The sequence below is a fragment of the Rhinolophus sinicus genome, chromosome 2 (genome assembly GCF_057876585.1).
Source record: "Rhinolophus sinicus isolate RSI-liver-muscle chromosome 2, RSI-T2T, whole genome shotgun sequence".
NCBI classification, from domain to species: Eukaryota; Metazoa; Chordata; class Mammalia; order Chiroptera; family Rhinolophidae; genus Rhinolophus; species Rhinolophus sinicus.
The window spans coordinates 64,589,292-64,606,699 of NC_142502.1; the positions used below are offsets into that span (position 1 = coordinate 64,589,292).

The 17,408-nt window shown below is 38.2% G+C and overlaps 1 long non-coding RNA gene across 2 annotated transcripts in view; it reads left to right on the top strand.

The window, feature by feature from the left end:
- Window positions 1-17,408, top strand: part of LOC109453490 (uncharacterized) — a 64,346-nt gene that overhangs the window by 39,169 nt on the left and 7,769 nt on the right. For both annotated transcript variants that reach the window (XR_016020266.1, XR_016020265.1), the window contains one exon: window positions 886-952. This is a non-coding gene — a long non-coding RNA (uncharacterized LOC109453490). The remainder of the gene's footprint in view (window positions 1-885; window positions 953-17,408) is intronic.

Below are 17,408 nucleotides of genomic sequence, written 5' to 3' on the forward strand. Positions count from 1 at the left end.
TCAGTTTATTTATTATGATTTTGTAAGGGGCTGGGTCAGGAGATGAAAATGACAATGTTTTGTTTTTTTCTTTATACTAGACATATGGGCAAGACTGGAAACTTAGGGAGACCTTGATTGAGTGAATATAGCCAGGCTAAGAAAACCATTGTAAGCCAATGGTTTTGCTATCGAATACCCCCTGATTTTTGAAAGCTGCTTGCAAGAGTAATTTATTGGCAAAGTAGTACTGCTGGAAAGGCCTTTCTTTCTTTCTTTCTTTCTTTCTTTCTTTCTTTCTTTCTTTCTTTCTTTCTTTCTTTCTTTCTTTCTTTCTTTCTTTCTCTCTCTCTCTCTCTCTCTCTCTCTCTCTCTCTCTTTCTCTCTCTCTCTCTTTCTTTCTCTCTTTCTTTCTCTCTCTGTCTCTCTCTGTCTCTGTCTCTCTCTCTCTCTGTCTCTCTCTCTCTCTCTCTCTCTCTCTCTCTCTCTCTCTCTCTCTCATATCTCTGCTGTTAAAGGCCACCCAGTTCAACAGTATAAAAGTTACTAGGATCAAGTATGATTCCAGACTCACTGTTTAGTTATTCAAAGACTCATTGGTCTTCTTAAGAGGGTGAGTGGAATTTTTTAAAAAATGGGTAAAGCCTTTTTACGCTCCATTTAGTTCAAATAGTCTAAAAGTGCCAAGAAAACGTTCTCAGGTTCATGGTAGACAGCTCTGAGCTTGCTGGACTGTAATGTTTATCATTTTGCTCCTCATGGAGGGACAGTACTATCATTTTTCCAGAGTAGTAACATAGAACTACTTTTCATTTCTAAACTTTAAATAAAACTGAGAGATTGAACAGTGTAATGATATTTCTTTTCTCAGAATTGTACTGCAAGTTCTAGTCTTTTATCTTACAGTCATTGGAGCCATATATAAGTTTATGGTTTGAAGTAGAACAGAAGTAGTATTCATGGTTCAATTAAGGTAAGAAATTCTATTCCTTTTCTTACTGAAAGTGCTGTAAGAAAAGCTGGACCCCACCTGTGAATCCTGGGAAGAGTGGTTCTAGTAATAACATTTCCTTTTGTAGGCCACCCACCCCTCTAACATCAGTTCTAATCCATATTCATTATTTTTTCCCCAAATCATCACTTCTGTTGAAAGTAAGTGCCCCCCATTTAAATCTACCCTACTGAGGGCCTCAGGCTTGGACTCCCTTTAGCAAGTCATTTGTATCATAGCAAATTGTGATTATAGATTATTTGCTCATTAGACTTTATCCTTCAGAAACAAGCCTTCCTAAAGCACTGCATTCATTCATTCATTCGACAAATATTTCATAAATATCTGGTATATGTTCCATGTTTCTTCTATACTTAGGGTTGAATAATTACTGGGTAAATGAACGAAAGAATGAGTAAGTACGAGCCAGTCTATTGGTACTGCTCACCCAACAATGAACAAGGGATAAACTTCCTGGCCTTGTGAATCTTGCAATTTGATGAGACAGGAAGGTAGATATTAAAAATTACATGTAATTTCATAACTAATATTTTATATTATATATTTTAAGTTATATAACTAATTGTTTAGCCATCACTACTGTAAGAGCTACTAAGGAAAAGTATACAATGTGCTGAGAATGTTTAATAGAGGGACCTAACCTAGTCTGGGAGCAAGTACAGGTCTTCCTGAGGAAGTGACATTTTAAAATGAGACCTGAAGGATGAGTGTCATTGCATTGATAAAATTTTGGTGGGGAGCATTTACACCTCTTCATATATTACGGTATGTTTGCATCTCTTGAGTTCAACATAGTGCCTTGTGCCAAGTAGGTGCTCAAAAAATGAGAATAAATAAATCTAAAAAATGAATATTGAACACCTCTTATGAACCAGGCACTCTGCTGTGTATGTTAGGGGTGGGGTGGGTGGGTACCAAGGATGTGGTGTGGGGCAGGGAAGAATTTCCCATGGCATCTTTCCCAAACATCATGGACTGTCCCCAGTGCTGTCCCTCACTGTTGACCCACTATCTCTCAACACATATCCTTAGCTGCCTCTTTTCAGACGAACTGAGTCCACTGGCATGAACTTCCTCAACTTCCTACCTCCACTCTACAAGCTTCCTCTCTGTGTACTCTCCCCTCCCCCAACCTCATCACTAACCTCAGAGGCATCTTTTTCCTCTCTCCAGGCTGATTTCTCCACCTGTGCTCTTGATCGATGCTCTTGGACCTCTTTAAGGACCATGCTCAAACTGGTGAATCCAAAGGATAGCTCATCATTTCTCTCTTTCTCTCTCTTTTTGTTTCCTTTGTTTATGTCATTGGTGAAATTTGACCCTGTCAACCATGTCTTTATTCTTGAAGTGCTCTCCAGCCTCAGAGACTCTTTTTGTGATAGCAGAGCCTCTTGTTCTTCCTCCAGCTGGTGAATATTCTGTTCTTCTCAGTCTCCAGTGTTGGCCCCTCCTCCTCAACTTGCCCCTAAAATAGTGGGGGAAACACCCAGTTCTATCCTCAGCCTCCTTCTTTCTCTACACGAAGGTCTTCCACTCCCTGTCTACACACTCCCTCAGAGACCTTACCTACTCCTTTGGCTTAAACTGCCACCTGTATGCATATGGTGCCCACATCCACAGTTCCAGTCCAGATTTCATTCCTGGTCTCCAGAATCATATATCCAACACCCTTCTGGATATTCCCACTCATATTTTGTACAATTGCTTCAAATTCAGCCTGTCCAAAACTGAGCTCGTATTTTTCACCCCAAGCCAAACCTATTTGTCGTATTGTATTCTCTCCCTTGGTAAATAACACTACTCTATACCCTGTTGTTGCAACTGGAAAACTGACAGTCATCTTTGACTCTGCCTTTTCCTTTTTCCCCCCAGTTCCTTATTAGTGAACAAGTTGCATCCATTCTCAAAGTCTCTCTTTTATGTTCCTCCTATCTTTTTTGTTACTGATTTATTCAGGCTCTCCTCATTTCTTACCTGGATCATGGCAATAGCCTTCTAACTGGGACATCCTCCATACTGCTGTTAGAATGAGCTTTTCAAGGTACAAATCTGATCATGTCTCTTTTGCTTTAAATCTGTCAGTGACTCTTCAGTGTTAAGGATAAACTCCAAACCCTTTAGATGGTTTTCAAGGTCTTTCATATCTAGACATTGTTCCTACTCTGGTCTTACCTTTTTCAATGTCTTGCCATATGCTGTAGTTCCTAATACTGTTTTATAAGTCCATCCTCTGCACTTGTGTTTTCCTTTGTTTTGAAAGCTATATTCTCTTTTGACTACCACAAAATATTTGAGCTCTTCTTCTGTTCTTAAAATGTAGTGCAAGGACCAAGAATTTCTCAGGCTTAAGAGCATATGTATATTTGCATGTTTGTGACTGATATAATACACCCAGAACACAAACCCAAATAATTTAAGACTGGGGAAGGGATATATATATATATATATATATATATATATATATATATATATATACACATACACATACATACATACATATATATATACACATACACATACATATATATACACATACATATATATATGTGTGTGTGTATATATATATATTTTTTTGGGGGGAGACCTTTGGTTATGCATATATTATTCTTCTTAAATTATCAGGAACTGCAACACAAGGGTCCTAACATATTGGTTAGGTATTTTTCTTCCATATAGTAGGCCCTCAATAAAAACGGGTGGTTGATCAAAAGGCTTTCATGGCTCAATTATTCAAAGGAAGTGGATGGGGGGGTGGGGCACAAAGCTGTGGAACAGGCTCCCAAAAAGAGTAAAAGAAAAACAGGAGGCTTTGGGTCTGTTCTTGGTTTCCTCATTCAATGTCTTCGAATACTGGTAGAGTGAGGTGACATCTGGCCATAGGTGGCAAACCCCTATGTTGCCAGGGAACTGGGTAGAATTTGGGTCTTCCTAACTGTTCTGCATCCTCTTATTTTGGCAAAGCGAACCCACAGGTCAAAGGGCAAGTTTATTATCTTCAAGCTATCTCCTAGCTATCTCTCTATTTCTCTTAGTGAAGATAAAAGAAAAGATGGCATGAGAAGAAAACAGACACATCTCCAAATCTGTGGATGCACAAGTTCCTGAGATCAAGTCTGTGTAGTGACTTTGAGCATGCCTGCTGAACCCCAATAAAGCCCCAGAAATATACTTGGTGCTTCTACCTAGTTGGCAGAGCAAAAGGCAGTTGGGGTAGAGATGAAAGCCAGTGTTAAATAGCATAGAAGTCTTGACTCTCTAAATGTGCTGTGCAATTTGTTAATAAAGCCACTTATTTATTTTAGGAAAGCCATAGGTTTAGCCAGACTTCGGTTTTATAGGTTTAATGTAATTCCAGCATCATTTATTGTAATCTAGCTCTTAAAGTTTTTGACCTTAAGAGTCTTGAGAAGAAATAACGTAGGAAATATATTAGACATATAAAAAATGGAGGTCAAATTTTCAATGGAAATTTAACAGGAAAGTGTAAGTTGGAAGCAGATTTCAACTTTGGTCTCAAATTAATTTTAGTCTGAGAGAGTTTCTAGCGTCACAAAACTATTGATTTGGCTAAAATGTTAAACTCTAGGCAGGCAGTCAGACTTCCTAATCCTTTAGGTTTCCTCCCTTGAATAGGAGAAAAAAAAAATCAGCGGACTTGGTAAGGCTGCTCTAGAGAATAATTTTAAATTAGTGTAACTTTGAAGTGGAACGCCTGTTGATCCTACTAAATCTCTGCTAGAGGAGAATAGCCGCCACCTAATTGCTGAGGTTGAAAGTGTTATGCAGCCCAAAGGCCATTCATTGGAATGGCTTTAGAAAATCTGCTCTCCTACCATTAGGGCTCCTTTTTGGCAGCAAAATACTTGGATCACACCCATCATGAATTCCAACCTGCCCCGTTATAGCGGTTCCTTTGAATCCATCAGATGGAGAAAGTTGCACATCTAAGGAGTCTCAGAGGTCAGTCGGTCCACCGAGCTTCTCTCAGGAATCCATTCACAGGTTCAGATAACCCAACAATTTCCTCACCTCAGAGCTAAAACAATCTAAGGTTTTCCAACATGGTTGCAGACATGAAACCACATTAATTTGATTTAATGGTTTTTAAAATCTCCCTCAGACATCCAGGATGGCTCCTGTTCAGTTAGGAAGGTGTAAATTAGCTCTTGAAGAGGCCTTCGCACGAGCCTTGTGGGCTGGCAGTGCTGGCTGTGCGCTCAGCCACGCAGGCCTGCTGACTGCATTCCCCAAGGAATACTCTCTAGTCGCCGATGTGTACACCACAAGGCTGATTGGTCTGTTTATAGTGAGAAATGTTCCGGGTGGACGTTGGACACTTGAAAGCTGGCAAGTACTTTCACTACACATAGGTTGCTTGGTAGGTAAAGAACAAGTGTCATGAGAATCAGGATGACACAAGATTTTGTTTGTTTTCCAGGTGATGGGGTGACTGCCTCTCAATGGAGCGTTTTCCTCTTTAGTCCTTAGACTTATTCCGTTTTATAATTCAGCTCTTTCCTTCCTTGACAGGGCTGAATAAACCTTGACAAATTCTTTCTCTTTCGTTAAAGAGTTAGTTCACACATGCTTTCTTTAGGTACATTGATGCCACTGATCACTGGAAATTTTGTTTACGTTTCATCAAGACTGAATTATTTTTTCCAGCTCCCCTTCTTTTGTTTTTGATATGGAAGATAGGAGCCCGCAGATATCAGATGTCATTTGTCATGTGTTGCTTTAAACCAGTGTAACCGTTGGGATTCAGAGGTTCCTAACTCACTCTCCATATACTAATTACAGCATATGTTTGCAATTTCTAATTAAAGTGAATTACAGAATATTTGTTTTGAGAATTTCCCAACACAATTGGCAATAATAAGATACTAAAAACAGGTTAGAAAACGTCTGTCTTATATAATTGCAAAATGATTGTAAAACTTTTCATTTGGGAAACTCAAAAGGGATATTGAAACTTTGAAAAGGTATAATCAAAGAGACTATCACATTCATTATAGCAAAATAGGGAAACAAAATGAGTCAAAACATAGATGAGGAAAACTATAAAACATCCTTAAAATCACAAAAGTGGACTTGATTAAGTGAAAATGTACACACACACACACACACACACACACACACACACGTCTGTATATATATTTTTTCTGAAACTTTTGAGAAGAGTTGCACACATTATGCCTGTTTACTTGATAATAATTCATAAGAACAAGAATATTCTCATATGGATCCACAGTATAGACAAATTTAGGACATTTAATGTTGATATAGCACTTTAATATGCAATTCACATTCCAGTTTTGTCAATTATCCCAAAAATGTCCTTCACAGAAAGTTTTCCCCCCAGTATAATATGCCACCTTGAATCACATGTTGTTTTTAGTTGTCACATTCCTTTAGTTTTCTTTCTTTGCTTTTGTGTCATTGCTGTATTTTGAAGACTACAGGCCAGTAATTCTAAAGAATGCCTCTTAATTTTGGATTTCTGTGATGTTTCCTCATGATTAGATTCAGAGTATACTCTTTTTTTGAGGGGAAGAGGCGACTGATATGTAAGATAGATTTTTTAAACAAGTGCTAGGGTAATGGGATCTATATGTGGAAAAACATACCATGCACCAGGATAAATTCTAAGTTTATTAGAGATTTGTTATAATAAATGAAACCATTAATTATCAGACAAAGACATGGATGTGTTTCTCTGTATGCTAGGAAAAAACTTCCTATAATTCAAAATCCACAAGCAATGTGAGTTGATAAGCATGTAAGAAAAAAATCATTTTTATGCCCTCCCTCCAATTAACATTCATACATACAAGAAAAATGGCAAGCTGACAAAATATTTGCAACTTCTATCACAGATAAGGATTAATATCCTATTATTTAAAGGGCTTCAAAAATAAAAAAGACCACAATCTTATAGAAAAATAAATGGGAGATACTGACAACTCAGAGCAAAAGAAATTCAAATAGCCTTTAGAAATGTGAAAAGGTGTTCAATCTTGTTTCTAATAAGAGAAATGTAAATTAAAACTACACTGAGATACAACTTCTCAGCTATCACACTGGCAAAATTAAAAAGTTGTACACTGAACACTCCCAGTTAGTTTGTGAAGAAAGAAGTCCTCTTAGGCATTACTAGTAGGAATGCAAACTGTTACAGGATTTTGACAATATTTTAAAAAGTTGCATATGCATCTATCCTTCTGTCAAGCAATCCCACTTCTAGGAATCTATCCCAAAGACACAATTTAACCCCAAAATTATGCTCCCAAGTTATGCACAAGACCATTTATTGAAGCAGTATTTGCAGTAGCAAAAGGCTGGAAAAAACCCATGTGTCCATCAATAGAGGACTGTTTGAATAAATTATGGTATAGCTACCCAATGGAGTACTATGTGGCTGTGAAAAAAATGAATATTATGTAACTATAAAAACAAATTAAAAATGAGGAGTCATATGTAACTGTAATAATAAAGTAAATGAATATGTCTATGTATTTTCACAAAGTGATCACCAGGATATATTGTTAATATATTATAAAGTGAAAAAAGTAAAGTGGAGAAAAGTGATCAAAGAAAATGGATATATACCGGGGTGCCAAAAAAAACAGTATATGCAGTTTCAGAGATGTTATCAATGCTCAAGCAGTAGTTCGCCGGAATCAGAAGTGTCTGGACTCTGATGGTAACCACTCTGAGCACCTCTTGTAATTGCAGAAGTCAATTATCGGTATATATTGACTATTGAGTATTACAATTAATACAGTTTTTTCCTTTCTTAAAATATGTATACATTTTTTTGGCACCCTCTGTATATATTTGCATGGTATCTTTTTCCACATGCATGTCTTCTTATCCTGACACAACTTGTTTAAAAATCTATCTTATATATAACACATACATATATTTTCTAATATTGAGTAATAGAATAATATGCTACAACTAAAAAAAAACCATGTAAAATATGTCTTGATTTGTAGATTTAACTTTGGAACCATGTACATATTTTATATAGCTATAAAATAAAATAAAACTTAAAAAGAAATTGCTAAAATATCAAATAAAAAATGAAACAAATGAATCCAACTGAGTTTGTGACATAACTGCATAAAGATCTCTTCTAGGAGACTTTGTTTTATTCTGGTTTTCTTTGCTTATTTTTAAATATTTTTATTAAAAATATAGCTGACACACAATATTATATTAGTTTCGGGGGTACGCAATATTTATTCAACATTTATATACCTAAAGACATGATCATAAGTCCAGCAACCATTTGACATCATACTATGCTATCACAATATTATTGACTTTATTGTACATTACACTTAATCCCTTACCTTTTCACAGACACATCCCCAAACCCCCTCCTACCTGGCAAACAACAAAATGTTTTCTGTATCTATGAGTTTGTTTCTGTTTTGTTAATTTTCTTCTTAAATTCCACATATAAGCGATATCACATTGCATGTGTCTTTCTCTGCTTTCTCTGACTGACACTCAGCACAATACCCTTTAGGTCCATCCATGCCATCACAGATGGCAAGAACACATTCTCTTCCATAGCCAAGCAATATTCCATTGTATGTATGTACCACCTTCTCCTCATTGATTCTTCCATCGACAGACACCCAGGCTGCCTCCATATCTTAGCCATTGTAAACAATGCTGCAATGAACATATGAATGCACACAGCCCCTCAAAGTAACATTTTGGGTTTCTTCGGATAAATACCTGAAAGTGGGATAACTGGGTCCTTCATTGTCTCTTTGTATAGCCTTTGTTTTAAAATCTATTTTGTCTGGCATAAGTATTGCTACCCAAGATTTTTTTTTTTTTTTTTTTGCTGTTTCAATTGGATGTTTTCTGCTTCCTTGTCTTGCAACTTGCTGATTCAATCCTCTGCTTCATTTAGTCTGCTGATGATTCCTTCTAGGGCATTTTTCATTTCAGTTATTATATTCTTCAGTTCTGACTGGTTCTTTTCTATGGTTTCTGTATTCTTTTTTATGTTTGCTGTCTCTTTGTTGAAGTTCTCACTAAGTTCCTTGAGCATCCTTGTAACCATTGTTTTGAACTCTGTCTCTGGTAGGTTGCTTGCCTCCATTTCTTTTAGTTCTTTTTCTGGACTTTTCTCCTGTTCTTTCATTTGGGATGCATTTCTTTGTTTCCTAATTTTGACTGTCTCTCTATGTTTGTTTCTATGTATTAGGTAAATATTCTGTGTTTTCCAGCCTTGGCCACATGGCTTTATGTACTAGGTGTCCTGTGGGGCCTGGTGGTAGAGTCTCTCTGGTCAACTGATCTGTGTGTTCCAGGAGAGTTCCTTGTGTTAGTGTGTGCTCTCCTGTTATAGTTGAGCCTTGATTGCTATTGGCACATCAATGGGTGATATTGACCCTCAGGCTGACTGGCTTTGGGGTTTGACCACATCCACAGCTTAGGGGCTGCTGTGGGGAGGCTTATCCACTGAGTGGGATTCTCTCAGTGGGCTCTAGTGCCTGTTGAGACCACCCTTGAGTGTGCCGCTTGTGGGGCTAATTGGGTGGTGCTTTGCTGTGGTCTGAAGCCAACCTCCAAGTATGTTTGTCCTGGGTCTTCTTGGGCTCTGGTTCAGGTCCAGATCAGCCACTACCTGTGACTGGCCAGGGCCTACCTAGTAGGAGCTACAAAGTGATCTGCATTTGTTCGCTGCCTGTGCCAAACCTGGAGGCATGTGGGAGGAGCCATCCTGCGAACTGAGGACAGCTACCACGTGAGGTAACTCTGCAAAAAGCCAGGATACCCATCAGCCTGCTGCCACCTGCCAGCTCTCTTAATGTTCAGCCACTGATAAAGCCTCGTACAGTATGCAAGTTGGGTGAGGCAGGGTCTCAGGGAGTCACTAGAGTGGGAAGAGTTGTGGTTACCAGCTGAATGTAGACTCTGATTTTGTGGCAGTGCTGAGCCTGAAGCTACTCAGCAAAAATCTCAGAGCACACTGAGGCCAGTTGCCACCCACCTGAGGCCCATGGACTCTGATAGTTTTCTAAGAAAGAGTGCAATGTGGGTGGGCTGGCTGTTTGTGGATAAAGTGCCTCAGGTGTTGAGGGAGATGGGTGGTGTGTGATCCCAGTGAGTCAGCAGGGTGGAGTAGCAGAGCTCACTAGACCAATCAGATTCAGATTTGGCTGTCATGGGGGCAGGCTCAACACTGAAAAGATGGCGTCTGCCTGCCAGCTTCATGGGAGAAGGACCTCACACAGGGAAAATGCCGACTGTCCTCTGGTACTCCCCCTGTAGCCACATACCTCAGTCTGCTCCCTTGTATGTCTCTAAAGCCTCCTGAGTTACCATCTCTCTGCCGGAGCCTCAGGTGAGTGTCTGTGAGTGAATGAGTCTGTGAGTGAGCCATTTAAGAGGATGTTTGGGTTTCCCACAGCCTTCTGTTTCTCCTGGATGGTCAGAATCCCCACTGTTTTTCACAGCCAGATATTGTGGGGGCTCATTTTCCCAGCATCTGTACTCTGGCCTGGGGAATCTTGTGTGGGGGGCTGTCCCTTCTTCGGGGGGAACTTCCATTGCCAAGGGATCCCTCCTGATTTTCAACTGCCATGGGAGGTTTGGGGCCCATTCCATGTCTCCACTCCTTCTACCAGTCTCGAAGTGGCAGCTTTTTTATATTTTCAGTTATAAGACTTGTGTTTGGTTAGACTCCAAATGGTTCTCCAGCTTGATTGTTCTATAATTAAGTTGTCATTTTAATATGTTCATGGAAGGATGCAGGCGCAGTGTTTATCTATTCTGCCATCTTGTATATCTCAGCTTTTTCCAAGACTTTAAAACCCTCGTGGCACATGCCGTAAGGACAAAAAGATCTGTACAAAATTTAAGCTGTTGATAGTCACTATTATTATTGACAATAATAGTGGTATTGTTGTTATTCTGAAACTATTTTGTATGTATGTTATAGGACAAAGAGAATTAATAATTATGTAAATGTTTATAGTTAACCAGGCTTTTTAGCTTTAGAGAAAAGTCATACAAATATAAAAAAGATCACAAATATAAAATGAAAGAAGTTAGGTAAAAACTTATTATCCTAAATTTGAATTTAAAATATCAGTATAAATTCATGGTATTTTCTTTTAAAAATATTTTCTAGCTTTGTATTTTGAGAGTTTCTAGAAAAAAGTGACCAATCCAGTAGTACTGAGCACCCCTAACACCCACATAGTGGGTTCTAAAAACCATTTCCCAGTGAAACGATGAAGGGTTCCTTAGAGAAATGTCTGACTTCAGCTCTCCAGTAAAAAATATCCTAGATAAGCCATGAACATCTTATTATAACATAAAGGAATAAGTTTATTAGAGACTATGGAATCATGACAGAAGAACTCAGGAGCCAATTTGAAGGAATTCTTCTTAGTTAAAAATGAGACAATTTGAGCATCAATAAGCAATGGACTAATGACTGCAATACATTGAAATATACAAAATACTTTTAAATTCATGAGTGCATAATGGTACATAAAAATAAAAAACATAAAAATGCTTTTGAGGATGCTAGGGAAATAACTCATTCCTTTGAAAATTGATAAAGGGAAAGAGTCAAGCATTCTATTTGTTTTGTGCAATGTGTACTTTAGGCCAATCAAATAGTTGATGAAGAACCATTCTCTTTAAAGAAAATGAAGAAAGATTGAGAATATCTTCATTTTCCAGCCACCAATAAAACAATTCAGGCAATGATCTGCAATGGCTTGTTAACATCACAAAAAATGCGACAACCAGATATAACATGATTCCTGATGCTTGTATTTAACCACTCATTAAATACTTTTGTCAAAAAAAAGAAAAAAAGAAAATTAAACCTGAATGTAATCAAACTGCTAGACCTAACTAATAGTTTACAGGAAGAAATAGGGCAAGAGGGACATGTTAAATGATACCATGGGGATACAACCAGCAAAATTCAGAATATGAGAAATGATTCAGAGAAAAAAGATCCTGGTTTCTTCAACAACAAGTCGAAAGAGAGAGAGAGAGAGAGAGAGAGAGAGAGAGAGAGAGCCATAGATTGAGATATGAGGACTATAAGTGGCAATATATTATGGACCTAAATTTGAAGAAATAATAAAACAATATTATGAGAGAATTAGGGAAATTTGGTTACTGACTGGATATTTGATGATATTAAGGAATTATTAAAAAGTTTTTATATATGTTAATGACTGTGTTGAAAAAAGAGCTCTTACCTTTTAAAGACACAGACTGAAATATTTACAGATGAGATGATATGATGTCTGGGATTTGCCTTTAGGAAACCAGTGTTGGAGTGGAGTGGGTGAGTTAAGGTGAAAAATGATTGGCCATAAGTTGATAATTGTTTAGACAGGTGATGGGTGAAAGTTGATAATTGTTTAGACAAGGTGATGGGTAAAAGGTTCATTATATTAGTCTCTCTATTTTCGTATATGTTTGACATTTTCCAAAACAAGAAATAGGAGGAAGAAGAGGAGGCGGAGGAGAAGGAGGAGGAGGAGAAGAAGAGGAAGAAGAAAAAGAGGAAGAAGAGGAAGAGGAAAAAGAGAACTTAGAGATAAGACTTTCTCTCACCCACAGTTATGGTGAAACTATGAAGTAAACTAGCCTTTTTTATGAAATCCTCATACATTGTTGGTGGGATTATAAATTGGTGCAGCCACTGTGGAAAAAAACAGTATGGTGGTTTCTCCAAAAATTAATAGTAGAACTACCATATGATCCAGCAATTCCTCTTCTGGGTTTTTATCAAAAAATATGAAAACACAAATTCAAAAAGATATATGTACCTCAATGTTCACTGCAGCATTATTTCCAATAGTCAAGATATAGAAACAACCCACGTGTCCATCAGTTGTTGAATGGGTAAAGAAGGTATATACTTACTACTCAGCCGTAAACAGAGATGAAATACTGCCATTTGTGACAACATACATGGATCTTGAGATATCATGCTAAGTGAAATAAGTCAGATGGAAAAGAACAAAAATCGTATGATTTCACTCATGTGGAATATGAAACAAAAAAAAATAGGCAAACAAATTAAACAAAACAAAAACAAACTTATAGATACAGACAACAGGTTGGTAGTTACCAGAGGGAAATGGGGGGAGGAGGAAGGACAAATGGATAAAGGGGTTAAATACATGCTAACTGATAGAAACTAGATTTTGGTAATGAGTGTGCTATAGAGTATACAGATATCAAATTATAATGTTGTACTCCTGAAATTTACATAATCTTAATAACCAATGTTACCTGCATAAAAAAGCAAATATGACCTTTTCTTCATTAAATGGGAAGCTTAACTGTCATTTTGGAATTTTCAGAGTACTGTGAAGAGGGTAGGTGTATCCTGTAAGAATTGCCATGGGCCTTCTTGGAAGTGTTATGTGCTCTTGGTGACTCCAACTTAAATGTGTCCCCTCTAGAACACCGAGAGGGACCCTCATGATTTCAGTTCCAAGGTTAGCTCTTACAACTTGCTCTCAGAAGACTGTATCATAGAGTGCTTTGAGTAACTCAGCTGTGCCTTGTCTGAACTCAGCATGTGAAGTATGTGTAGCTCTCTTTGCTTCCGTTCCAGAAGTATTTCTGACTCCCCTCTGTGTAGTCTGTCAGTGGCTGATCAGGTGCTGAATGGGGGTCAGGTGGACCCCTTACCAGGAGCTATGCTGAGAACTCCATCTCATTTTGCTGAGTGAGGCTGTCGACTGGAATTGGTTTCCTGAAGGGAAAAGTATATTTCCCGTTACCATTGCCAGAGCCAGTCGTTCCCACCAGTGGTATTTTAATTGCATACCAAGTAGCTGTCTGCATATTTTGTTGCCCAACATGTCTAAATTTGTCTCAAAGTGATTCCAGTGCATTTTCTTTTTCAGCAATGGAATGGGGTATTTTAATGGAGGATCTGTTGCACAGACATATATCAGGGTGAGGTTCCTAACTGTCTGGAACTGATAAAACAACTCTAATTTATTTTGACTTTAAAAATTAAATTTCTTGAAATGGTACAGTCCCTTCTTTGACACATTTGGAGTTAATATTAAGATTACAAGAGATATAAATCATTGCTATGGTACAGTTGAGAAAATTTGTCAACTTTAGACTATTTCTGATTTGACTATATGGTCTAGAAATAAAGCTGGGTGTGTTGATCTCACCCCATTTTATTACCTGTTCCCATGGGTAGCTGAGGGTATATTCCCACAGATGGAGGCTCTCAAAATGTCTTCAGGGCCTGACTTGACTTGAGAAATAAGGCTTAAAGCTACTGAATTATCTTTGGGTTAGCAAGTGGGGGACTAGTTCAGAAGCACAATCCAGACCCTTTCCACACTCTCCCTGGTTGAATTTGTTGATGTTAGCCTGTGCCTATCACTGACTTTCTCATATGTTTACAGCTCCCCGGCCCCTTACCCCCGCCTCTCCCCCCCCCCCCCTCAGCCCCACCAAGGAAAATGTGTCCAGAAAGTACCAATGTAGAATGGAGGACAATGGCCTAACCTAAGTGTGTGGGTGGTCACTTGTCAGGACCTGTGTCTTGATTTGGGGTCAGAGTTGAGTCTACTGAAGTGTCTGGAACACCATTCTTAGTCTATATTATTTCTGGATTTTCTTCCTTAGATGGATCATTTCAATTTGGGGAAGGAAGAAGTAAAAAGAAATCTTCATTTAATTTTAAACATTGTGTTCTTATGATGGGGAAACCATATTGTCGAGATGCTTAATATCTGATTTTTTTAAAGCAGAGTTTAATGGCTAAAAGTAATTAAACTGATAGAAGTTCAAAAACATTCATTTAGTTCACAAATATTGTGGAGGTTTTAACACTTTCTAACGCTGGGCCAAGTGTGGGGAAACTGAGGAATACGTGGTTTCTCTCTTCAAAGAGTGCTTAGTTATAGAACTGGAACTTTGATGTTCATGGATTTGATATTAGAGATTTAGAGTCTCCTCAAATTATCCTCAAGGTCTAACATAGAGACATTTAGAATTTTGATCAGGGGATTGGGGTCATTGAACCAGTAATTGTGTTCAGCAGCCTCCCTCTATCCTTCCCCTCCCTCCACAACAGTCCTTTCAGAACTATTTTTTGTTGTTATCTACTCCAGTAGCAATTTTCTAGTGGAAACTATAGGTTTTGTGATATTGAGGGATTTGCTGATACATGAAGATTTTAGGAATTCTAAGCCATGAGGCAAGGGCACCGTGGGAACTGGCAGAGAACACTAACCCCACCTAGACAGGTCAGAGAAGGCTCCATGGAAGTTAAAATGCCTGAGCTGAGCCCTAGAAAACTGGCAGGAATGGGCCAGGGAAACACACAGTAGGCAGTCACTGAACATCTGGAATGAATCTTACATTCTGTGCAGAGGAAACAACACAATCGGATGGCAGGAGGGACAGCATGGCATGTTTTTTGAGGAAAGTGAGTAGTTTGGCCCTACAACATTTGACAAATGTTTGTTTATTGAGCATCTACTACACGCAAGGCTCTGTTGTAGGGCTTGGGAATATGGCAGTGAACAAAATTGATAAGCCCCTGTTTTTTACAGAACTTGGAGAGGATAACAATGAAACAATCAATAAATAGTTAACAAGATAATTGCATTCAGATGTAACTGCAAGCGGCTGTACCAGAGTAATGAGGAGTCAGGCTAATAAATTTACTTCTCCCAGGACTTTTACATTAAAAAGGATAATTATGTATTCATAGGATTGAATGTCTAATTATGATATTTTAGAGGAAGTTTTATGTTATGTCAGAAGAGTCCTTTTAACTAACTCTTAAATCATGAAAGATGAGATTGGTCTTGCCCATGGGAATGAGTGGGGGGATAGGTGGGTGATAAGGAAAATGAAGGGAGAAAATAAAGCTATTAAGGAAAGAAAGAGGTGGGAGAGAGAAAGTGTGAGTAAAAAGACCAAGGTGCACATTATGAAGTGGATTACTAATAATTGCTGACATTTTTTGAGTGCTTATCATTGGTCAGGCCTTGTGCTAAGTAATTTGGATACATTAACTCATTTTATCTTTCCCATAATCCTTGGAGCTAGTTACCATTTTATACATGAGGAAACTGAGGCAGAGAAAGTTTTAATGACTTGTCCAAGGGCTTGTAGCCAGAGGTGAGACTGAAATCCAGACATGTTGTCTCCACAGTCTAAACTCGTAACCATGAGTTTTGCTGCTGCCAATGGCCTTGGATGGCATAGTGGCTTCCTTGCCCTTAATTCATTTACTGTACACAGGACTGGGAGATTCATCTTTGGAGTTCTGCAGCCAGCTCAAACTTGTGATTTCACAAAAACAGTTTTAGCCTTTCTAGTGTCATAGCTTTGGGCTCAATTCTCTTTTGCCTCCTAGCGATGTTAGGCAGGTAGACTGAAGATCAAGGGAGAAAGTCTTCTACGAGATGCTATCAGAATCTCTGTTTTGCTGTCCCAGAGAAAAAGCTCTCACTGGGATGCACATGGTCTCTAATGTATTTCTCAGCACATACCTGGACCACTGGAATGGCCTGTGAAAACCCTTGTGCTTAGAGTCACGGAACTGAAGCCTGGGAAGGAAAAATGAGGAGTTTACTCAGTGATGTCATGATAATGAGAATCTGGAGACAAATTCTAATGACCTTCGAGAAAGGTGATTTCACAGCCGTCTTGGGTCATTCATTCCCATGTCTAAACACCTCATGATCAGTATATTCTTTTCTTCTCTAAGTCTTATACTTACTGTGGCTTCATTGTACATAAAAAATTACCTGTTCCCATCCTTGATGTACTTGAACTCTTTCCAGAATTTTTAATTATTTAGGCTAAATACTCACCTTCTCTCTAATACAGAGCTTTTTCCCAGACTCTCTATGGGAATTTTATATGGTTCCCTCAAGCCTGAGCAGAATGTTTTGGGGTGGATTATGGGATGGGCATAAATTTTCTTTGATTGTCTTGTCCAATTTACAAAATATTTTTGGAATTGTAATTTGATATTTGTATATTAATTATTGCAAAGTTGCTTTTTTTTATGGTAATTAACATTGATTTGAGTGATGGGAGACAACAAAAACCATAATTGCATTATTACTATGATACTACACTGGAGACAGGGTTGGGTTTTGGTAGCAGAGTTCCAAGTCCTGACTCCATTGCGCAGTGGCCACTGTTTGACCAATATCTTAAATATTCCACACCTCAGCTTACTCAGCTGAAAATGAGAGGTTTGAAATAAATAAATGGCTTTTAAGTTATTTACAGTTTTAAAAGTCAAGGATTCTAGACTCTTAGAAACAAAGAGTAGGATGTTGGTTCCCAGGGAGTAGGGGGGAGAAAAAAGGAAGTTGTGAGTATAGAGTTTCAGTTTTGCACTATAAAA